The sequence below is a fragment of the Emys orbicularis genome, chromosome 3, assembly GCF_028017835.1.
Source record: "Emys orbicularis isolate rEmyOrb1 chromosome 3, rEmyOrb1.hap1, whole genome shotgun sequence".
Lineage (NCBI taxonomy): Eukaryota > Metazoa > Chordata > Testudines > Emydidae > Emys > Emys orbicularis.
In genome coordinates, this window is record NC_088685.1 from 199,538,036 (window position 1) to 199,564,258 (window position 26,223).

Below are 26,223 nucleotides of genomic sequence, written 5' to 3' on the forward strand. Positions count from 1 at the left end.
CATTCTCCAGTTGGTCCAGCTTTCAACATAGGAGTCAGTGAGGAGCTAGTGGTAGGGTTATAAACCCTGGAGACAGGATATAGCTGAAAAATCATTCTTCCAAGAATTTCTGGGTCACTGTCTAATTGATACTAGTATTGGCATGCTTCACATTCAAGCATGTTCCAACTCCACAGGCAGTTCTTATTCTGCACCCAGCCATGTGTGACTACTCTAGGCAGTAAGTTGGAACCCAAAACAACACTGCCTAAAACTCTCCAGCCCCGAGAATTTTTACAACAAAACAGAAAAAACAGTTGTTTCTCCACTATGATCATCAGCAACATGTTTATTTTTTTTTAAACTGCACACTTTTAAAGGCAATGGGCCACGTTCCTTAGAACAATAATTTGCAAAGAAATCACAAGTATTTCAAGATACTGTGGGTTTTTTTATGGGCCTCTCCAGGATCCAAAAGAAATGAGTTGTAAGTCTCAGTACATTATAAGGGGATTCCTTCTATGTCCACAAACTGTAAATCCTTCATTAACAGAAAAGCATTTCGAAGGAAATGTTTGTACCATCATTTTTGTCAAAGGGTGAATGAGAAATTGCTACCAATTCATAAAACAAACCTGTTATTTAAAACACAATAAGGGGAGATACAACTGGGTTTTCCCGAGAAACCTAAAAGTTGATACCATATGATCAACATGTAAATTGATTTTATAAAAATCAGATGAGTATTAAATATTATATCAGCTATAGCTGATCCTAATTGTTTGTTTCTGGCAAGTGTGTGTGTGTGTGTGTGTGTGTGTGTGTGTGTGTGTGTGTGTGTGTGTGTGTGTGTGTGTGTGTGTGTGTGAGAGAGAGAGAGAGAGAGAGAGAGAGAGAGAGAGTTTTCACTTCCGTGCTTCTGTTATGATTTCTGGCTGGCTGCCTGCAGACAGGTCAATGCACGTCTGCTTTAGTACAGCAGCCATACACTGATTTATGTGTAAAATGGGGTGTTTGCAATGGGAAGGGGTAGGAACTTAATTTTTCATGTGAAAGCTTAGGCTCTGCTGAATACAGCAAAATCCCAAGACATGGAATTCCTGGTTGTTTGGGGTTTTTCTTTTTTCAATAATAGATTTCCCTGGCACTTGCCCAAGCGTAGCAAATAGTGATCCTTTCCCTTACCCAGGGTGGGCTGGAACTGCGGACATTACTACTTGAAGAACGGAAATGTTGGGATAAGCACCTATACATTTTTCTATTCTTCACCACAGTACGTTCCATAGATCCTACAAGGGGATCTTATCAGCTGAGTGAAGGGAGTGAGGGAAAATAGATTTGTGTAACAAATAGGTGAGCAAAAATAACTATGCACAGTTTCCTGATTGACTGAGGCACTCTACAGTGCAGCCATTCTCTGAACTACCATGTCAGATAAGGGTTGCCCATCCACTTTGAAGTGTTTCGTGAAGGAATGCACAAAGGACCAGGTGGCCACCTTGCATTTTTTCTCTTAAGGGAATGTCACCACCCAAAAGATCACTGCTACTTTTAGGGAGTGAGGCTTGTATGTAGAGGATGACAAGCTCTTTTCCTTGTATGCCTCAGATATATGCCTTGTGATCCATCCAAATATTGAAGACTTCTTGTCCCTTTCAGCCAGCTGATAGAGCACACAGCATTAGTCTTGCCTAGATATATTTTCCCTGTTGTGAGGACATCCACACTGCATCATAGCTCTCCCACTGGACAAAATGGCTTAGAATAGAAGATTACAGTGCTATATCCTGTGATTGATAGCATAAGGAGTTGGTTCTAGGCTGAATGATGGGATTGTTCCAAGAACCACCTTGTGAGTATTGACAGATAAGGAATACAGAGATCGTTTTCTCAGGAGTCACAAGCAGTGTCACGGGACAGCATTAGCACCATGATTATGTCCAAGGTGGAGCCGTGTGTATCCAAGGATACAGCCAAAAGGCTGCTTGGAGAAATCTCAGTGTCTGAAGGGTTGGTATAGGAGCAGTTTTGATAGCTTTGAACCACCTACACAGAGATGATCTTCTAGGGGTGGTCAATGCAGTCTGTAGGGATACTTTGCACTGGTGGAACAGTTCAAATACAGATATAACACAGCCCAGGATCTTGACACTGGTGTCCATAAGTGACCTACACTTTGTCCAGGAGAAGAAGTATGTACCTTGTAGACACAAATGTGAATGAACATGAAAGAGAGAGAGTGATATCTCTGGTAGGAAAATTCCTTCATATTCAACTAACCATCACATAGATATAGCTCAATTAAAATATATATATTTAATTCTCAGTGGGACAGGAAGGGAATTTTCCAAACATAGAGGAAAGTTCACAGACAAAAAGACAGGTTTTACTTTCTGCTGCTCAGTATAGCAGAACATATTTTAAAATAAATTCCAGTACTGCCAATCCTAAGTGTTCAAAAAATAACCAATCAGGACTCTCAAAAAATCATGCAATTTCATTTTTTAGGGATATTCTTTCTATTTGCCTCTTGGTTTTTGAGCCTTTAGTGTTTACATTTTTCAGCTTTTCTCTACAGCCCAAAGAGATAATAATTTACCTTTTAAACAAAAGATGAGATTCTCACGTAATCACGACTCCAGGAGCTGAGACATTAAGAAAAATATCACAAGGCTCACAATAAAATTGCAAGAGTTGGCAAGTCTGAAATTAGATGAAAACACCACACATTGAGTTTTTAGCAGATCCATTAAAAGTGATTCTGTGCTGGGTTCCTCTGGTGAGCAATCTTTCCCATGACACTTTAAATCGGGACAGACTGTCAGCTTTAACTTAATTGTCTGGTTTCTGTCATTTTTCTCACAAGTTCACCACTGAACGCTATCAACTTAAATTTGGCTAAAAATGTCGATTTTTCAAAAACCAAAATCTTACACCATAAAGAATTAGGCAAAGTGTTCCTGTGCCTTTAAAACAAAAATCCCAGTGGAAACAGGTTTTTTTCTTTTAAAAAATAAACAGACCTCTGCAATGTTGGCAACACAGAGCACCTGAAAGTTGGACTGATTATACATTAAAGTAAGACATGCTCCAAAATGGGAGAAACACAAAAAGTAAATACTCAATACAAAGAGTGAAAAGTAAATTGGAGTTTGAGTTTGCTTTCATTTCATTAATTTAAGGTTTTATAAGTAACAGATTTTTTTAAACCATGTTTGCTTTCAAGCTGGCCCCTTTAACCATTACTTTCAGTGTTAACACTCCAACAAACTTTCTAATGCACTGCTCTGCTCTCCTTGTGCAATAGTAATAATAATGCCAAACTCTTTCATAGTGTTTTTTACCAGTAGATCTCAAAGCACTTTTCAAAGGAGGTCAGTAGCATTATCTGCATTTCACAGATCGGGAAACTGAGGCACAGAGCGGTGGAGTGACTTGCCCATGGTCACCCAGCAAACCAACGGCAGTGCTGGGAATAGAGCCCAGTCTCCTGAGTCCCGATCCAGTGCACTATCCATTAGGATACTCGGCCACTATGAAGCCCACATTGACATCTCTATTATGTTTTGTCATACTTTAAGAGAACATGAAGCATTGCAAAGTTTCCGAAACAAAAGGAAAAAAATGCCATATTTCAATTTTTGCTCTAAATCTGTGTCATGAATACTTTGCTCAGAAAACACAAATATTTAGCGAATCAGGTATCTTATCAGGGACAGTAATAGAATTGTCTATGGGTTGCTCATATCAATGGGCAGCTGTATGATACCTGTTTAGCCCTTTTCCTTCTGAAAATGCCCATATCGAGGCTCTGCTTCTCCATTCACTTGATGTAGCGGGACACACATCAAGCCATAAGCCATATGGACAGGGCACATTTGGTGGACAGAAGTTTCCTATTACTGGTGTTGCCTAACTCTATTTTTAGCAGTTCAGAGCAGTGCAAATGTTGAGAGTAATCTGCTCTCCCCTTCCTCCAGAGTTAAAAGTGCCCTCACCCGTGGGATTGTCTGCTATGACGTGCCTGTTAAGCTTCAGGATTAACATAGAGCAGGCTGGCAACATTAGATTCATAAAGATCTGACATCACAACCGCTTTGAAGACTAGTCGAATAATCTCTCTCTGTCCTTCTACCTCCATCATCCTTCCAGCTCAATAAAACAATGAGAGAAAAGAGCGAGAACAGTGAAGAAGTTTTCTTGACCCCAATGAGGCTAGTGGCCTGAAACTGACAGGTGCTGAGTAGCCTCTACTCGGTCTGACTTTGACTTCCTTGTTAGTTCATTATTCTCCTTTCTTTAAGGAAATTAGCATTTTACTCTTGTATCCTTTCAGCTCTTTTAACCAGGGCATTTCCCTCTCCATTTCCAGCTCATGTGTTCATTGCCATTCTAAACTCCATGGTCTTTTACTTCCAGTTCTGGGAAGTATACAGCACTATCTGGCAGCGCCCAAGTGTGTCAGCTTTAGAAAGTGTAAAAGGAGGTGCTCAAGAGCTTGCGTCTGTCTAATCACCACTGCACTCTCCTTTAAACAAAACAAGCTACAGAACTCAAAAGGGCTTGAGAGGCAGTTTTCCTTCCAAAAGCACAGAAGCAAAGAGCTGAAGGACTGTGCTTCTCAGGCAACCTTAATTCAAAATTAAATGTCACTGATGTGGTGTCCTGGCTTGCAATTTACACCAGTCATTTACCCAACTGGATTTCAAAGGGTACTTTGAAAAGATATGCTTACGTTCACAAACTGTGTTGCTTGTCCTGGAGAAATAATCAGACCCTAGAAGAGACCCATCCGGGTGTTATCATAGCATCTCTATTGTCCAGATACAACGGAGAGTGTATGGAACTTGAATATTCCAAAAAGGTAACTTTGAATATAGTTGACAAGCTGAGTTAATCTCTAGTAGGTAAGATCAGAGAAGTTCAGGAAGATAAAACTGATCAAACATCAGCATTTCGTACCCAGCCCTGCTATCTTTATGCAGGCAAGATTCCCATTGTCTTCAGTGGGTCTTGTGAACACACAGAATACGGTTCTGCTTTGAAAAATGACCCTGTAATAAATCATAGATTTTAAGGTCAGAAGGGACCACGGTAATCTTCTAGTCCGACCCCTTGCATAACATAAACCGTTGAATTTCACCCAGTGATTCCTGCATACGCCCATATCTGTGGTTGAGTACAGCATATTTTTATATTGCAATTTTTAATAACAACGTAGTGGAGTCCATGGTTTCTATCTTTCCACGGTTTCCATACCCAAGCTTTTCTAGCATCCTCAGTGATGCTTGTACAAGTCCACTGCTCTCAGTAAGTTTGCTCGTGTGCAAATTGCTGGACATTAGTAAACAATTCTGTTGTGGATGCTGCTGCTGCAGAAGGTGGAATGGAATCTAGCTCACTGTCCCATAGCTGTGCTGGCTCCTGCGGGGTTAACAGAGTAAAAAGCTTATTTCTGCTGTATTGTCTGGAGGGATGGGTGAGTTTTGAGGAAGCTTTGTGGATGATAGAGTATTGCTGACTGATGTTGAGTTAGATTTTGAATTCATGTCAAAGGCACCTAACGACAAAGCTGCCTTTCTAACTTTTATAAACAGAAATAATTAATGTCAGCAGTTCTGACTATTAATTCATACGGAGCTAGAGTGCTCCCTTGTCTTACTCAGAGGAGTAGGGAGGCAAGGATGAGCCAGCCCCTCCTCTTTTTTTCCTTGCTTGGCCAGCTGGATCTTGGGAATAGGTCTGGTATGCAAAACCCCCACTGCTATCAGGATACTCCCTGGCAAGCAAGTGGTGTGGTGGAGGCAGAATGTGGAAGGTGTTTTAGCTCTGCCCCTCTTCCCCTACGCGAGCTAGGAGATAGGGGAGGAGTCAACTGCACACTTTCAAGGGCTGCAGTAATTTGCTTCTCCTGCCCCTCAGAGCAAGGGGGTAAAAAGGGATGTATTGTGACTCTCATATCTCTATACTACAATGCAGGCCTTTGTCGAGCCCAGGCGCAAACCTAACCCCTCCTTGCATCTACACTGCAATTGTGCTAATGCAGGGCTTTGACAGTCCGAGCTTGAATCAAACCAGGACCCAGGGTCGGAGCTCGAGTCAAGCTGGAACCCATCGTCCAAGCCCTATTTCTTTGCAGTGGAGACGTAGCCCCACTTGACTTGGGTCCCAGGAATCCTCCAGAAGTATCCCACAATTCCATGGGACAACATTCTTGGTCCTCTCTAGCCCAACAATCAATAATCCACTATTGAAAACAGAAGCCACTCCCCCTTTGGAAATAACACCATTAGGTAATTGGGAAAGCATCAACAGTAACAAATACCTATCCTGTAAATTAATACATGATCTTGGGCTATTTCCTATGGTATAAAAACATAATGAACAGAGGAATTGTGGAACAGTTTAAAAATACAAAAGAAAAAAATCCAGTTGCCCAATTGATGAATCTAACCAGTGTTTCAAAGGAGATATTTCCTTCCACATAACATACCAAGAAAGTGTATAGATAGGTGTAAGTGATGTAAATATTTCCTTAGAGAACATGCTGTAGGTGGTATTTATTTCTAAGAATGGTTCAAAAGGAGTGTAGCAAACATAGCATATTTTATGCCACAATTCTTTCATATCCGTACTGCCTCCTGAATGAAAGCAATATAGCTGCATCCCTTGGACTTTTATCTAGTTTGGCGTGGACACTCTTAAATGAGAATCTTGCATATGCCACTGAAGGAAAACAATAAATGAATGACATAAAAGTATAACCTTCCATTTTAAGGAAGGTACAGGGAGATGATGGATACAAAGATAAGACGACCCAGGAGACTTTTTCCCTGTCTTTCAAGAAAGTTCAAAAACTACAGTCAAGAAATAGTCTGTTTTCATGAACAATAAAGCAGGGGGCAGATAAAAAAATAGTTTTGCCTTTCCTCTTTGCTAATGTCCATTGTGCTTCAAATAATCCATGCTGAGGTACAATCTCATGTGTTTAGAGAGAAATGTGGAAGGCATGACTATTCATGCAACGTAAAGGACAAAAGTCCTTGGATGAGCTATAAGCCTCTAGTATGCATGAAGAGTTCTACCACATAAAATCAGATTAAACAGCTACCATTACATTTATGTATAGTAAAGGTACAAGATATACAATCATGGAGAGAAAGATCATAAACCTAGTTTGCATGCTGAGAGAACATCTGTACATTTATTGCACCACAGTTTATCAACTGTTTATTTCAGTGAGTACTATACAAAACGTAGGGACGGAGATGGTGGGAAAATAAAACAGAACAGCCTGGAATACCTGATTTCTTCAAATTTAAAGAGTCAGAACAATAGGACCAAACTCCAACTACACAGGAAAAGTAAAGAAAGAGTCTGAGGATGAGACAGAGGGCCAGATCTTCAGCTAGTGTAAATCAGCATGACTCTGACCTACCCCACAAGTTAAATTCCTGTTAGATATTTTCAAAGGCACTTGTAAATCCAAAGCTTCATTGTATGGTTAGCTTAGTAATTTAAAAAGACAGGCTTTCTATTGCAGATAGTAAAGGTGAGCTTCTAAAGGAAAAATTGGTTTTGAATAACTTTGTTTCTTTATGATGTATTAAGAAAGCCTATATATTTAAACAGGGTTTTCCATTTGGTCTTGACTAGCCTATTAGACATCAGTACCCTACTCCAGTGGTTTTCAACCAAGGGTACATATACATCCCTGGGGACATGCAGAGATCTTCTAGAGGGTACATCAGCTCATCTAGATATTTGCCTAGTTTTACAACAGGCTACATAAAAAGCACTAGCGAAGTCAGGACAAACTAAAATTTCACACTGACAATGAATTGTTTATACTGCTCTATATACTATACACAGAAATGTAAGTACAATATTTATATTCCAAATGATTTATTTTATAATTATATGGTAAAATGAGAAATAAGCAATTTTTTAGTGATAGTGTGCTGTGACACTTCTGTATTTTTATGTCTGATTTTGTAAGCCAGTAGTCTTTAAGTGAGGGGAAACTTGGGGGTAAACAAGACAAATCAGACTCCTGCAAGGGGTACAGTAATCTGGAAAGGTTGAGAACCACTGCTCTACTCTATGGTTGCCTGGAGAACTGGTAGGATTTATTACATCATAGGTATAATGAAAAGAAGAAATACAGATTTACTGAGTGGTGATGTTTTTAGATAGATCATTTAAGTGCTTATCTTTGCATATATGTATTTAGCGCAAACACTTTTGGGACAACTTCTGTTTGTGAAGAATACAGCACTCTTTAGCCTTCAAATAAGGGTAAAAAAGACCCCAATCCGTATCTGATCCCTCCAAGATGGCCACCAACAAAACCAGGGAAAGATGAGACATTTCTATGATTTATTTAAAATAAAAGAGAGAGAGAGAGAGAGAGAGAGAGAGAGAGAGAGAGAGAGAGAGAGCATGCGTCCAGGCCTTCTTTATGCATCTAAAAGAAGCAAAAATGGCCTGACACATTTGTTTCCTTTGTATGTCACCTTTGAACTCAAATCATTAACACTAACTTGTTTGCTTTCTCTAAACCACCAGTAAAGCTCTGGGAGCTCTGAAAAGGTTAATATAAATTTAAAGTTAATATAAATACAAAGTTAATACACTATCTCTTGAATGGATGCAGGCAGATAAGTGATTTATATAAGTTACAAGCCACTTCAATTCCTGCTGACATCCAGAGAGCACAAAAAGAGTAACCACAATGAATCACGTTGTTTGGAAAAGCTTTTGATTTCTTCTTTTATTACCACTAGTTATCATTTCATAACATATAGATAAAATTTCAACTAACTCTACATTACCATTCTCCGGTTCCTAATTTCAACAATCTGCCTGCATTTTATATTCCAAAGGAGTCTTCATTCACTTGGAGGTGGGGATAATTAGAAAAGTTGTACATAACTAGGCCTGTTAGAGATGTGGGGATGTAATACAATTGTGACTGTGATTCTGTTTCAAGAGGCATTTCTTAGCTTTAAAATTTCTACTGCCTTGCCCACAGCGGAAATGCAAGTTTCAAAAATTCCTTCCCCCAATGGGTGGGATTTCCTAATTGGCCAGTCATAAACAAAGAGCCAATGAAGAAACTAGAGTAAGGAGGAGAGAGAGAAAGAGAGAGAGAGAATTTCCTTTGAAAATATCTAAGATAGGAGAGCAAAGTTATTGAAAATAGAATGGAAAAATAAGGAAAAAAGGGGAATTAGAATAAGAGAAGAGTTTTAAAATATAAAAAATAAGAGAGAGGAGGGAACGATAAAAGATATTAAGAGGAATTTTTAATGATTCTGACAACAGGGGTCATAAATGTTAAAAAGAAAACATAAGTTAAGAAATACTAAGTACCAAAGTTACTTTATAGTTGATGCAACTTTTTACTGTGGTCAAGTTTTCTGTGTTTCATGATTAGCTTATCCATTTGCATCATGCTGCAGAAAATAACCTAGGTAGTTACAAGTGCCAGTCTGGGTGTTTATATCACACTCATCACCCTGTTATGAACAATAGGACTGAACACTTCAAGGAAGGATCAGAAGGTCGCCAGTTACATACATATAATTCCAGCGTTCCAGCATGAGCAATGTATAATGCTCCTACTGGATGCCCAAATCACTAAATAAAGTGGCCACTCTCCTGACCAAGCACAAAAATTTGTGGTATAGGGAGAAACGGCATAGAAGAATAGTGCTCTTGCGCAAGCTGCCCCAGCTCTGGACAGGAGCCCCAGGCCTTGACAGGAACCCCACAGCACAGTCATTGTGGGAGGGAGACACCACATTGCTCATATAACGGCAAGGAGGTGGGTGATGCAAGTGTTGCAGAAATAAGTAGAACACACTGAAGGATGGCAGCAAACCATGGTAAGACAACTTCCACAATAACCAACCCACTGATAGGCAACTCGTGTCTCCTACACACTTCTACATGAGTTCTACCTACACCACAAAGATTAGCAGAGATCGTTCCTAGGGCTCCTGTTGTGTATTTGGTTGTCGTGGTAACAGAATCTTGTGTTGCTATGGCAACTGAGTTAGATTATTAGGGGATAGCCCAGCCAGTTTTGGCTGGTTTTTGGTTAGTTCAGTGTGTGGCAATAAATGGCTGCTTTCAAGATTTACAGCTCTCTATGTCTCCAGTGATTTCTTCCTAAACCTGTTGCCCCCAAGGATATAACAACATGGCGATGAGGGTGGGATGTCTGTGCTGCCCCAGGAACAGAAGGAAGTAGAAGTTAAGGTACAAAAAAAAAATAAACCTTTTTGCTGCTGGAAGGGGGTGAGAACTGGCTTGTTTGCACTGACTGTGCAAACTGAAACTAAAACCATGGCTACACTTACAGGGCCACTGGAACCTTTTGAGGAGACTATAGTGCAATGGCACATATATCCTGAGTGTTTTGAGCTTTTTGTTATTGAAAATGACATTACAGAAGAGAAGAAGGTGCCAATATTCTTAAGTGTTGTAGGGGCTAAGACCTACTCCCTGCTACGCAGCTTACTACACCCTGTTAAGCCAGAGACCAAATCTTACAGTGACACTGTGGAAATCCTGGGGTCCCATTTTTCTCCAAAACCATTGGTAATTGCTGAAAGATATAGGTTCCACAAAAGAGACCAGAAAAAAGACGAAACAGTTGTACAATCTGTAGCAACTTTGAGAAAGCTTGCAGAACACTGTGAATTTATGGAGATACTAAATGATGCCCTACGTGACAGGTTAGTGTGTGGCCTGCACAGTGAAGCTATATGGAAGCGCCTATTGACAGAGGCTCAGCTTACCTTACAGAAGGCTGTTGACATTGCGGTTTCTATGGAACTGGCAACAAAGGAGCCGCAATCCATCGGTGCATCCCCTAAGGTGCATAAAGTGTCACAAGAACCTACCCACAAAACTGTGGGGAGTCAGGAATATTACCGTTGTGGTAAGCTGAGTCACCATGCATCAGAATGCTGGTGTAAGGACCTGGTATGTCGACACTGTGGCAAAAAGGGACACATTGAGTGTGCCTGTAAACAAAAGAAAAAGAGGCCTGTGGTCTGGCCGACCAAAAAGGGAAATCTGCATACCCTAGAGCAGACCCAGGATGACCAAGGAGACACCTCATCACAAGAAGAAGAGCCACTCCATGTTTTGTCTTTGGTAGTGGGCTCACATGAATACTAGGTAACCTTGTTGTTAGACGGCAAACCTATACACATGGAACTGGCCACCAGTGCAGCCGTCTCGCTGATCTCTGAGACTGTGTATAAAGAAAAGCTACAGCATCTTCCGCTTAAAGCAACAAAAACAGTTCTGAAGACATATACGGGAGAAGCTGTGCCCATATTGGGCACTACTGATATTAAGGTGGAGCTCAATGAACAGGCTGCTAAACTATCACTGTTTGTGGTGAGAGGTAATTACCCAGCCTTAATGGGTAGGGTGTTGGTTTAGGAAGATCCAGCTGAACTGGGCAGAAGTGCACCGAATGACTAAAGAAGAAACCAGTCTGCCTGCTATACTAAGGAAACATGCTGCTGTTTTTGGAGAGGATCTGGGAAGTATGAAGGGAATCACTGTGACATTGAACATTAAACCTGACAGTCAACCAAAATATCTGAAAGCCAGAACTGTGCTATATGCCATCAGGCCAAAGGTTGAAGTGGACCTGGAGCGCCTGGTCACAAATGGAGTCCTAATACCAGTTACCCATAGCCCATGGGCAACTCCTCTTGTTCCAATAGTGAAGAAAGATGGCTCCCTCCGGATCTGCGGTGATTTTAAAGTCACTGTCAACCCAGTGTTGTGTGCAGAGCAATACCCACTTCCCCGCATCGATGACCTCTTCGCAGGCCTGGCTGGGGGACAAAAGTTCAGTAAGACTGATCTGAGTCAAGCATATTTACAGCTGCACGTCGATGAAAAGTCCCAAGAGCTGTTGACTATTGTGATGCATAAGGGGCTTTATCGATACTGTCACCTACCCTTCGGAATAACGTCTGCTCCCGCCCTGATGCAGAGGGCTATGGACCAGATCTTGTGTGGCTTGCCAGGAGTCCAGTGCTATCTGGATGACATCCTGGTTACTGGAAGGAATGAGGAGGATCACCTAAAGAATTTAGAGGCTATCTACAAAGACTGGAAGAGTATGGCCTACGAGTCTGCAAAGACAAGTGTGAATTCTTCCAGCCCTCTGTTGAATATTTGGGACACATCATTGATGCTGTGGGTCTTCATAAGGCCCCTGCAAAAGTTAAGGCTATTGTGGAGGCTCCCCCTGCTTGAAATGTTAGCCAGCTTCGCTCGTTTCTAGGACTATTGAACTATTATGGAAAGTTCATCTCACAGTTAGCCAAACTGCTAAACCCACTTCATGAACTGCTTGGGTAGAACAAGGCCTGGAAGTGGACTCAAGCCTGTGATGTTGCATTTAATAAAGCTAAGGATGCATTGCTAAATTCTGAAGTTCTGATGCACTTTGATCCATCCTTACCCCTACAGTTGGCCTGCGATGCATCCCCTTATGGAGTGGGAGCAGTCGTGTCACACATTATGCCTTCGGGAGAAGAGAGACCTATTGCTTTTGCTTCACGCACTCTAAGCAAAGCAGAAACTAACTATACCCAAATCGAACGTAGGGTGACCAGATGTCCCGATTTTATAGGGACAGTTCCGATTTTTGGGTCTTTTTCTTATATAGGCTCCTATTATCCCCCACCCCCGTCCTGCTTTTTCACACTTGCTGTCTAGTCACCTTAAATTCGAACGTGAGGCACTGGGAATTGTTTTCAGAATTCAGAAGTTTCATCAGTACCTGTTCGGACGGAAGTTTACTCTTTTCACAGACCATCAACCCCTGACTTCAATTTTTGGACCCCACACAGGCATTTCCCCATTAGCTGCCAGTCGTATGCAACGTTGGGCATTGTTGCTTTCCATGCACACATATGAAATCAAATATCGGAAATCCACTCTGCACGGCAATGCAGATGGTCTCTCAAGGCTGCCTTTGCCAGTCAAATGTCAAGATATTGCCAGAAGGAAATAATTTACTTTGAACAGGTAGAGAATACACCCATTACCGCTACTCAGGTAAAGAAGGCAACTCGAGTTGACCCAGTATTGTCCCAAGTTATGGACCTGGTGATGCATGGTACATCTTGACGAACCTCCCTAGCCTTTCTAATGATGGGATGACAGCTGCGCACTTGCTTTGATCTGCTGAAACCTTCTGAAACCCGACAAATTGTGCAATGTCAGCAGCAAGATCAAGTCATCAGGCATGCACCCAGAGCAAAAGACCGAACCTTTAGCCAGGGACAGCCAGTTTTGGCTTGGAATTATACTTCTGGAGCTAAATGGGTCCCTGCCACTGTCATCGCTCAAACAGGGCCTGTTTCCTACACAGTCCAGAATGCAGAGGATCTCACCTGGCGGCGACATGTAGATCAGCTGCTGCCAGGTCATACCAGTCCTCAGGACACATCTTCAGTTGAGTTGCCTGACTTCACCACTTCCGGAGAGACACCGAATCAAGAATCACCTGTTCCTGACTTTTCCCCTCCATTACTGCCGGTTGCAGAGATACCCCTCTGCCCGGCACGAGCTGATACCACATCCTCACCCATTCGCCCTACGAACCCTGAGCCCACTGTCAGGCCCGCACCCAAGACACTTTCGGGTGTAACACCACCAGACGTCCGCCGTAATCCACCTAGAGACACAAGGCCTCCTCAATGGCTGGATCTTTAGCTACGGCGAACGCATGGTTACGGGGCAAAATAATCCCCGGGGTTTATCCGGGAACGGAGGCAGACTACCCTCCTTCTCTAATTTAGTGTTTGTTTTATTTAGGAGATGTTCTTATTAAGGGGGGAGGAATATGTTGTGTATTTGGTTGTCGTGGTAATAGAATCTTGTGTTGCTATGGCAACTGAGTTAGATTATTAGGGGATAGCCCAGCCAGTTTGGGCTGGTTTTTGGTTAGTTCAGTGTGTGGCAATAAATGGCTGCTTTCAAGGTTTACAGCTCTCTGTGTCTCCAGTGCTTTCTTCCTAAAACTGTTGCCCCCAAGGACATGACATAACTCCCACACAAAGAAGTTACATAACTGACCAGTCAACACAGTATGGAAAACATGTAGACATGTCTGCAGCCCAACGTCCCTGAAAATGGCCAAGGCCTCTCTTCAGTGAACTCAAAACTGGGTAGATAAGAGACAGGAATTAGATTGGCATCCACAATTCAACTGCAGGTGAAAAATGCTGGTACAAAATTTGCAAGTGAAATAATCTGAAAGCATACCCCATGGGGTGACGTTCATGCCATCTGCAGCAATTAAACCCAAATATTTGGCTTGTTGTTAAAGAGGAGAAAATAACACAATAAATATGTATTGGCAATGTAACATCTCTTTCGAAGTAAATCAGTTTAAGGCTCAGATAAGGAAAGCACTTCAATACAGGCTTAAGTCCATCCCTATTCAGAAAAGCACTTAAATACACATTACACTTTAAGCATGTGCTAAAGTCCTAACGATATCAACAGGAGGTGCTCCAGTATGTGCCTGAATCATACAGTATGCTTTAAAAAAGCACATTGTCTGATATGATTGTATGATGTATTCATATTGTTTGTGTACTAGGAACATTCAGAAATAGAGATAAACAATTAATAATATAGGGTTATTCCCAATACACAATGGGTGCAAACATTGTCTTTGAGATCCTACTCACCAGAATAAATAAGCGAAAATATTCTTGCCTTTGTTTATTACACAGTCACAAATATGATACCAAAATAATTATAGCAAATCTAAATTGCTGAACTTCCTAGCTGGCTTAGTAGCCAGCTTGTGAAAATTGTCATATGGTGTTTAGAGTTGTATTTTCTAAGAGTCCATACTAAAAGTTAGGATCACACACACCAAGGACAGGAACATGACACAGTTTTCATATCACAGCTTCACATTAATGAATGCCTGCATCACGTTAATAATCCTGTCAGGCCTGTCAAGAGGGCACTGTGCTTGCTATTTGGATGACACTTTGTCCCAGCCTCCATGTGAATAATTTGTCTTTCATCACCAGCGGAATTGCTTCCAAGTGTTTCTGTTTGACTGTGTGATTTCTGATCTCTGGCCTACTATTCCACTCATCCTTATCTAAAAGAGCAAATAGAATCATGAAATGAAAAGTTGCCGGCTAACAAATCTAAAAGTTTCAAAGGCGAATGGGCACAAATTTTATTATGTGATTAATACAAGCTGACTCTATGTCCTGATGAGACTATGTGGCTTCCCTGGGAAATACCCTTCTGCACCAGTTATTCTTAGGTGTTATTTCTGATTAATTATGCTCTCGCTCCATTAGAAAACTGATGGGTAACTTTGCATCTGTCTCTCTGTTTTTTATTTTACACAGTTAACTTCATTGAAAAATTCATAGAAAATAAACGAATAGATGGACCAGTGCGTCCAACATTTTGCTTCAGTATAATGAGACTACGATGTATCCTTTCATATGTGTATAGACTGTATATAAAATTGAAGGTCACTATAATGGTAACAAGAGATATAGCACCAAAGTTTCATTTAGGCATCAACACAGCTTCCTGTCTGCAGGCACATTTTTTCTACCCATAAAAGTGCACCCACATTTCAATGTGAGTGGAATTATAAACAGTCAGAAAAAACACCTGACTCATTGTTTAGCTTTAGGTGAATAGCCCCTTAAACCAAAGGAAAAACTCACATTTGTGAAGTTAAGCACATGCATAAGCATTTGCAGATCAGGGCCCTAACCATAAATATTTATGTTTCCAATTCACTGCAGGCACAAAAATGCATTCACAAAACAGGCTACAATACAAGTTTCTATCATCATGGACTACTTCCTTTGAATTTCAGTGAGAATTGGGTGCCTATCTATCAGGGCCCTTTCAAAATCCCAGCTATCTATTTTGAAAAGACACCCTACACCTGTATCACTTCAACAGCCTTGGCAAATATGCTCCAAATAGTTGCCTTTTTGTTAAAAAGAGGAGAAAATAAAGCAATTAGTTTTTGGCAATGTAGCATCCTTTTCAACTTACATTAAAAAAACGCAGTTAATAGAAAACTAACATATTTTGGGGCCCTAAAATTTCATCTTCAGTAAAATTGAACAAAAATCAAACAGACTCCCACCTTTCCTCTTTGTTAGACAGTTTAAAATTAGACTTGGGTGACTAATGCAGATAAAAATATTCTGCAAATATTCCTTTGCGTCAGCAGTGTCATCCAGTTTCCTGACGCAAGTGTTTGCAGAAAGCAACCTTCAAAGCAATTGCCAGTGTTTACTTTGGAAAAGTTTTTGTGCTCACCCAATCTAGGAACAGAAACAACTGCAGGTGACTTATGGGACCAGTCATAACTACTTAATACAGCTCAGATTTAGAATATCCATGGTGAATTCATAGCAGAAAACATTTGAAAAGGCTTTTGTCAAATACACTTGAACTACAAATACATCTGAAGAAACTGAAAACTACTTGTGGATAAAAAGAACTAAAATAGTTAAAATAAATTGTTCACTATGGGCCTGATCCAATGGGAACCTAACCATTCACCTCAAAGGGCTTAGGATCAGGTCCTATTTGCTCAGCTCCATTTTAAATGTTCCATACAATTCTAAGGCTTAATCCTGCAGGCAAAGTTCAGAGTTTATTGGGAGTTTTGCCTGTTTGAAAACTGCTGTATCAATCCCATAGAGGGTCAAATACAAGTAGTAATTAAAATAACTCACATGCTGCTAGCATGTCAACTAAAGCAAGCACATCAGGGTCCCAGCATGGATTTTAATTTGCTGCTAAATTACTCATTGATAGAAGCTCATATTTTGCAACATCATTTTTAGTTAAGCCTAGGAAAAATGCAAGACCTGCATGATTAGTTATTTGATAGGGAGGCTTGCTATCAGTTGGTAGGTATTTATCTCCACTTGCTGCCTGAATTTTTATCATAATAGAAAATATCCATGCTATGTGCACATTAGCAACAACTTCTAATCCATCTAAAGTAGCAAAAAATACCAGTGTTGCGGTGGGGGTAAGGGCTGGATATTTCCCTCACAGGAAAAAGCTTGTGGGATAGATAAAGTAGGCCTGAAGCTCCACAAGGGGAGGGGCTTGGTGAGTCATGCAGGAATTGAGTTCCCATGCTGGGGGTGGTCATGCTAGGAGAGGGCCCCTACACATTGTTCCTCTGTCCCTCCAGCAACACAGCTCGGAGGGAACGGTGTTCCTCTTGATTCTTTTCCATCCCTCACATTTCCACTCAGGGTTAATGGTGATTTGACCAGCATTAGCCACCAGTCAGTTCTCCTCTCAGAAGTAAGCAAGTTAAGTGGAGCATGCTGAGCTAAGCAGTGTCCCCAGACATCTCACTGCTGCCCCAAGCCTGTGGAGACTTGAATCTACTGCATTTTCATGTGTGACTTTCTACAGTCTCAGATGGAGGAGTAGCATGCATCAGAGCATCTGCTCACCCCACCCCCAAATAGTTCCTTGAGAAAATTCCAGGCAGGTTGGCTCCCATACAACTGTGGGTCATGGTGGGCATCCAGTCATAGATGAAAAGTAAATGCAACACTCGTCCAGGTTTATTATGCTCAGTCCATACTGATTATTCTTTTAGTGTCTCTGATAAGCATAAGACAGTATGATATGTTAGTGGGTGACATTTTGCACCTCTAATTGGCATTTTACAACATAACATCAGACCCAATACTCTCCTCCGCTTCTGTGAATGGAGCTAAAATCAGATGATCCTGGCTGGAAGCAGGGGAACGCAGAAAATGGAAGAACCTGTCTCCAAGGCATACTCCCTCTTTCCCCCAGTAGCCATTCTCTGGCTCTGTGGGCTGAGAGGAGGCAGTCTGAGGTCAAGAGTTGGCAGGGCCGGGGTGACTACACCCCTTTCTCCAATCCATAGGCAAGCCAGCCCAGGCTAACTCTAGCCAAATCACCATGAACCTTTGGAGTTTCTCCCACCACAGACCACACACCCATCCCCTCAAGAGTGTGTTTATGGGGGAGATGTACCTGCAGGCAGAGGGAGCACACATGAACTCAGCTCCTGTGGGCAAAGTACCTGGGGGAGGGTGGGGGATGTAGAGGTACCCATATAGGCTCCCCAAATTGGTTGAATTCTCATGACTTCACAGAGGGCATCCGTCCCTCAGTGCCATCAACTAACTAGAAGGCAACTCTGGGAGCCGGATCCCCACCTGGTGAAAATTGGCATAGCTCCAATGACATCAGCACTACTGGGAGTACATATTTGCAATTCTTCCACTGCTCTCTGTCAGTTAGACATGATCTAAAGCCCAGTGGAAAGAACCAAATGTACTTCAAAGGGGTTTGGATCAGGCCCTTACCTGCCCTCTCATCAGTCCTCCAAGCTGGAGTATGGGTGGAGGGTGTTTGGGGGGAAAGCGGAAGCATGCCATGGGTCCTGTTTTTCCTTTATATGAAAAACACACCTCAAAAGGAACAGATGCCCCCAGAACATTATCCAAATATCTATCGGTACATTTCCCTTATTCCATGGACAACCAGCCATTTACCCACCACGTTAAAATATATTTCCTATTAGTCACAATATATGTACTCCTAATTGTTAGAATTCATTCTTTGGTCACTTTGAACAGATTTATGGATTTGTATTTGGACGCTATAGCATTGGTGGTGGCAACTTGTCCAATTGATTTTTAATTTCTACTTGGAAAAAAAAATCCTTAAAACTCTTTGAACGGATTCTCTGCCTATACTGGATTCATTTGAAGCATTTGATTGAAAGTGGCATTTTAGGTCAGAACCTCTGGAGTCTCAGTCCAGAGGTTCTGAGAGCTCAGCCCAGCCATGTGACACATTGGATATTCAGGAACAACACAGCTGAGACATGAGCACGCACTCGCACAGTAGCCAATTCTTTGAATTAGGGGTGAGGAGCGCTGCTTTTACAAATTGGGAGAGAGCATTTTCTTCTAACCATGTAGGCTCACATGTAACAGTCCTGAAAATAAATGTTTAGCTTGAGGAGGCTTCTGCAGCATGAAAACCAGACAGTGGGTGCAGATCATGCACTCTGCTCCTACACATAGAAACTGGAAAACCAAGGAAAAAACAGAAAAAAATGGGCCAAGTTTTGGCCAAGAGAGGGCAATTGTCCCTAAGTATCATTCTCCATCCCTCTGACCCTGTGTGAGCTCTGAGAATTTGGGGTTTTATAGTCCATGGCTGGTGGGGGAGGGGGCAGTGAAAAGCTCCATGATAGCCATCCAAACCTTCAGGGATTTCCACATGGATCATGGTACTGATGCAGCTCCCCTAAGCCATTAAAACCTTCCTGAGGGAATTGATGTTGGTTTGAGTGTGGGCCAGGAGCTAGCAGGGATATAGCTCCTAAAGGAGTTGCAGTGTTGTGAGGGAAGGGCCAAAGGAGGTTCAAAGAGACACTGGTCTAGCCCTCTACAGATATTCTGAGATCCAAGGGATGTCTTTGTGGCTCTCAGGAACCCATGAGTTAGGAGGCCAGAACCCCTACTCATTAGGTGAGGCCCGACTCCAATCTACGACTGAGAAGAAACTCCATGAGTTACAATTCACTGAATTTCTGGGCCCTTGCCTGCTGTCTCCAATAGGAGCCCTCTTTTGGACCATAGTTCTAATTGTTCCTTCCCCTTCACTTGTAATTGAAGTTGAGATTTGAACACAGGTCTCCCAGGTTCAGATGCTACCATTGGTAGATCTCTATTTAATTGAACTTTACACACTGGGTGTCTGATCCTGGCCCACTGAAGTCAATGGGTGCTTTATTGTTGACTACAATGGGTGGAGAATCAAGCCATAAAAGAGCTGAGGGTAGGGTGACCAGATAACAAGTGTGAAAAACCCAGACCGGAGGGTCAGTAATAGGGTCCTGTATAAGACAAAGCCCCTAATATTGGGATAGTCCCGATAATATCAGGATGTCTGGTCACCCTAGATGAAGGCTGCATATCCACAGTGAAGAGCCTTGGTCATGCCACTACCTTCCAAAACGGGTGGATCACCAGGTCCGGTAATCTTCATGGTGTCCACAAAAAGGAAGTTGATTTGAGCACATGTGGAAAGAATAAGCAAACAATAAGGGTCAGATTCTTAGCTGGTATAAACTGAAATAGGTCTTATGACTTTAATTAAGTTATGCTGAGGTACATCATCTGACCCTAATTCTCTGCCTTAGCATCAAATAAGGATTGCATCTGACAAATACCAACATGCCATTATTTAGTCTCTTCTTTTTGTACTATGTAAAGTCAAGGGCCTGATTCTCCTCTCACTTACAATAGTGTAAACTGGGAGTAAATCCACTAACGTCAATGGAGGTATGCAAGTGGAAGACAGGAAAACTGCCCTACAGTGGGAGACCTGAAAGATGGAAGAGGGTATGAAAGGCGGCAAATTCAAAACCAATACAAGCAAATACTTTTTACATTCATATAATTAGATGGTGGAACTCATTGACACAGGAAGCCATTGTTGCCAAGATCACAGCAAGATTCAAGTTGGACTTGACATTTATATGGATAAAGAATATCCAGAGATATAATAATGAAAACAAAAAATTTGGAAGGGAATTTAAAGCTCATGCTCAAGTCTTAGCCAATCTCTAACTATTAGAGACCAGGATGAGACCTAGTGTGGAGGCAGATTATTCCTCTTAGTTGCTGCAGTCTTACACCTTTTGCTGAAGCATGTGGTATTGGCCACTGTCAGACAGAGAATACTGGACTATATAGGCCTCGAGTCTGATCCAGTCCAGCAATTCCTATGTTTTCTATATAACTAACAAAAAATGTGTGTTCAAAGTATTGTCTTCAAAGTACTGAGCAGAGAGCTCAGTATATCATATTTAGTCTGCATGGTCTAACCTACCTAGTTGCAGTGTTGTTAAGGTACTCAATATAAATGCTCGGCTGACAATGGAAGTGTGTACCTGCTGTTTTGAACATTATAAAAATATAATTTAAAACCCTACTAATTCATATGATGCCATCTGAAAGAAGCAGGTCAGGAGGGAAACTTATTAGCTTAGATTCATGTAGATGTTAGCAGGAATAACCTACGTTCTTGATCCTTCTCAGATTGTGTAGTCACTAGGGAGTTGTCTGGCTAGATGGGATTTTGCACATCTGTCAGCTAAATCAGAGATCCAAATGCAAAACCCAGCATGCAGGAACATTATGTGGATTTGTGATACTCTCCTGAGGTTTTGGGGGTCCATAAACCAGTGAATGGATTACAAGGAGACATTACTACAGTATTTTCATCTGTGGTAGATATAACTTTCCTCCAATGTTGCTCACAATATTTAAAGGAAAACTACCCATTTCCCACAGATGCCCCCTGTTAAATTTCAAAAAGATAAGCACCATTCAGCATGAGGAAATTGAGAAATGTGTCTAAAAATCAGATAATCAGCTTTGGAAACTCCAGACTTCTATGATCAGAATGATGAGTGAAGTTTTCTTTTGATTTGTTTTGTACAAGAACACACATGACAGAATGCAAATCACTTGTTCAAAATGTGAGGTGGGGCTGCAGTTATAGCTATCTGAGTCATGTAAGATTCATTTGGGAACATGAAAAACTAGATGAAGACCAGAGGTCCATCTACTCCAGTAGCACAAATCAACTGAAAATTGAACCATGCAGGTTTGTTCCTATCAGTCTAGGCCACACCTCCAAGCACTCTACTTCCCTCATTCTCCAAATGCTTTACAAAGCTATGAATTATGAGGGAGTGTCTCCCTCCGAACTGATGCAGGGAAGACTGAGTTATGATGCAGTGAGAAGTTGTCTTCCCCGCTCCCTCTGCATTATAACATAGTACAGGCACATCCTCCTCACCCTCCTGAAGATCCTTCTGGCTAAGGCGGGAGGCAGTCTATCCCATCAAGTTGCCCTAAAGCTACCTGAAGTTCATGGGAAGAGGCAGAGGGGGCTACTCAGCCCCAGGGAGATGGAGCAGGGCAAAAGCCATCAAAATCCTCCTCTGAAAACACCATGAGGTAATATGAGGGCTCCTGGAGTGGGGGTCAGGCAATGAAACCTAGCCCAGGGCTGTGAGCTGCATCTTGGATAGGTTCTGAGTTCAGTAAGAAATGCTTGCACAGTCCTAGTTAGACCATGTGACTGGACTAGAGGACCTCCCGAGGTCCCTTCCAGTCCATCACAGAAGTATAGGAGAGGAAGGAGGGTCTTGAGGTGAAGGCACTGGATTGGGACTGGGTTCAATTCCCAGCTTTGTCCCAGGCTTCCTGTGTGATTTTAGGTAATTATCATAGAATCATAGAATATCAGGGTTGGAAGAGACCTCAGGAGGTCATCTAGTCCAACCCCCTGCTCAAAGCAGGACCAATCCCCAACTAAATCATCCCAGCCAGGGCTTTGTCAAGCCTGACCTTAAAAACCTCTAAGGATGGAGATTCCACACACTCCCCCCCCCCCCCAGGTAACCCATTCCAGTGCTTCACCACCCTCCTAGTGAAATAGTGTTTCCTAATATCCAACCTGAACCTCCCCCACTGCAACTTGAGACTATTGTTTCTTGTTCTGTCATCTGCCACCACTGAGAACAGCGGAGCTCCATCCTCTTTGGAACCCCCCTTCAGGTAGTTGAAGGCTGCTATCAAATCCCTCCTCACTCTTCTCTTCTGCAGACTAAATAAACCCAGTTCCCTCAGTCTCTCCTCATAAGTCATGTGCCCCAGCCCCCTAATCATTTTTGTTGCCCTCCACTGGACTCTCTCCAATTTGTCCACATCATTTCTGTAGTGGTAGGCCCAAAACTGAACGCAATACTCCAGATGAGGCCTCACCAGTGCCGAACAGAGGGGAATAATCACTTCCCTCGATCTGCTGGCAATGCTCCTACTAATGCAGCCCAATATGCCGTGAGCCTTCTTGGCAACAAGGGCACACTGTTGACTCATATCCAGCTTCTCGTCCACTGTAGTCCCCAGGTCCTTTTCTGCAGAACTGCCGCTTAGCCAGTTGGTCCCCAGCCTGTAGCAGTGCATGGGATTCTTCTGTCCTAAGTGCAGGACTCTGCACTTGTCCTTGTTGAACCTCATCAATTTTCTTTTGGCCCAATCCTCCAATTTGTCTAGATCACTCTGGACCCTATCCCTACCCTCCAACATATCTGCCTCTCCCCCCAGCTTAGTGTCATCTACAAACTTGCTGAGGATGCAATCCATTCCATCATCCAGATCATTAATGAAGATGTTGAACAAAACTGGCCCCACGACCGACCCCTGGGGCACTCCGCTTGATACCAGCTGCCAACTAGACATCGAGCTGTTGATCACTACCCATTAAGCCTGAGGATCTAGCCAGATTTCTATCCATCTTATAGTCCATTCATCCAGGCCATACTTCTATAACTTGCTGGCACGAATACTGTGGGAGACCGTATCAAAAGCTTTGCTAAAGTCGAGGTATATCATGTTCCCCATATCCACAGAGCCAGTTATCTCATCATAGAAGGCAATCAGGTTGGTCAGGCATGACTTGCCCTTGGTGAATCCATGTTAACTGTTCCTGATCACCTTCCTCTCCTCCAAGTGCTTCAAAATGGATTCCATGATTTTTCCGGGGACTGAGGTGAAGCTGACCGGTCTGTAGTTCTCCGGATTCTCCTTCTTCCCTTTTTTAATTCACTTAATCTTCCTGTGCTTCAATTGCTCTTCTGTAAAATGGGGATAAGAATCCTTCCTTTCTCCCACCCTTTGGCTGTCTTGTCTATTTAGACTGTAAATCTTTGGGGGCAGTAACTGGCTCTTATTATATGTCTGTACAGTGCTTACATGATGAGGCCCTGACCTCAGTTGGGCCTCTAGGTGCTATGTCACAAATCTCCATTTCGCTGCATTATGAGTAAGGATAGGTGAGCTCTTTTTACCAAATTTTTAGTAGCTCAGTCCTAATTTTTGGGAGCTCAGAAGTGTTACTTACTAAAATGCTATTACTTTCATATTTGGGTTAGGACAGGCTGTGAAAACAGGAGCAGAGAAGGGGAAGAAGGAAATTTCTAGTGAAAAAAAATACAGTTGATATGTAAATATCCCATAAACATACCACCCTTTATATCAGCCTAGCCTTTTCATCCTTCTATTCCTTGGCTGGAAAAAAAAAAGGGTGAACTAGTTTTGTGAACCCCCAAACCATTCAAAGGTTCTCAAAACCCTTAATTCCATGAGGTTTGTTCATCCCCAGTTACAACCTCCATGCTGTGCCAGGCAATTTGCCAGAACCTAAGAGCAGGTGTGGGACATGCCTCCTCTTCCACTGATAAACATGACACAAAATGCTGCACGGCAGCTGGCACACAGCTGGTCAGATGTGCTGTATTGATCTGACGATAAGTAATTCCATCTTTAGAAGCACCTCAGATATTGGATGTTGGAAACAACAGAAGGAACTAGCACTGCTGTGTAGACAACATTTGTGCCAACTTCTGACAGCCCTACATGTAACTCAATGCTGCCATAGGTAACCATGAGGGTTTATCTTACCTCTCCAACATCTGGATGTGCAGCTGTGGCCTCCGCTTCCTGGCAGAGACAGCCTTTCCTGGGCTGGTAATCTGATTTGTGGATTCTGACCCATCTATTTTAGATACTTATATGCCCCCTATTACTGTAGTATCTGAATGCCTTGCAAACTTTAATGTACGTATCCTCATAACGCCCTGGGAGGTAGAGAAATGCTATTATCCCTATTTTACAGATGAGGAAGCTAGACACAGAGATCTTATAGTGACTTGCTCAAGGTCACACAGGAAGTCTGTGGTGGAGACAGGAATTGAATCCAAGTCCCAGGCTAGTACCCTAACCACTAGACAATCCTGCTCTCATCAAAACCCTCTGGCCAATACAAGAGACCTATCCTTGTAGGAGAAAACAAAACAGTTCCAACAAAAGCAAACAGCTTTTCGTTCCCCACTCAATAATCCTGTTCCTGTCAGCACAGGGTTTGCCACACCACCTCTCTAGGTGGCCCCAAAAGTGGCTCTATATCCTCCCTCTACAGAGGCCTTGATCCAGGGATCCTAGCGTGTAAGCAGCAGACTGTCCCGCTCCACTTCCCAGGTGACTGCTGCTGGTCAAGCCTTCTTCTCACTCTGGCTCTTTGCTGGTTTCTTCCACACAACTTTCACAGGTTCCTTCATCCGTTTCCTCTCAGCCCGGAGCCACTGCTGGTCCTTCCTCAGACCCTGATCCCTGGAGAGCCCTCCCAGCACCATGCTGCTCTTGTCAGCTCTTCCCCTACTCAGAAAAGGCTGTCTCTAATATTTCCCAGCAGGCTTGGCCCCCCATCTCTTGCACTCTCAGGCATATTATCCAAGGGTGGGGGACGAAACTGAGCTCAGGTCAGCGGTGGGACGCGATCCCTTTCACAGCCCAGCTCACCCTGGGACAGTAACCTTCCTACTAAATACCAATACAAATACTACATACTATTATCATTCATAATAAGCCAAATCTTGACATTCTTATTTTTGCCTCAACCTCAAGGGGACTACGCACATGCTTAAGTTAAGCATTTGTGTAAGAGCTTAGCTGGATCAGGGCCAGAATGTTCAGTCCCCTGTATGACTGAGCCCTCTAACTGTAATTTGCAGACTAGAGTCCCTTTTTCTGATAGGCCACCCAAAAATAGCTGTTCAATGGCTTTCAGTGTGTCCCAAAGAGCTGCAGTGGGCCCTCTTACGAAAAAACCATATGCAAATACAGTGTAGAATTTCAAAAACCCATAGACAGACTCTGGGAGGCAGGACAATAGCATATCTTCCTTACCATTTCCACCCAGTTTTACCTCTGAATATAAGAGAGCTGCTGTATTAATATTAAATATTAATTTTAAATCTTTAATATGGATCAAGCCATCATGGAAGCAGGGGTTAGATGCAGACGCTCTGGCTGACTGCTGATGACAAAGAACACACATAAACTACAGTGCAAAGATGTAGTTAATGTGTGAGTACCCCACTTTGCATGTGCTAGTTCCTATTTGCATGCACAAACTGGATTTTTGCAGGCACATACATTGTGTGGGGACAATCCCGCCCTCCTTTTTGGCCCTAAATGTGATTTCTGGTGCTCTGTACCTTGCTGTACCAGTGCCCCTTACACTTTGGAAAAACAA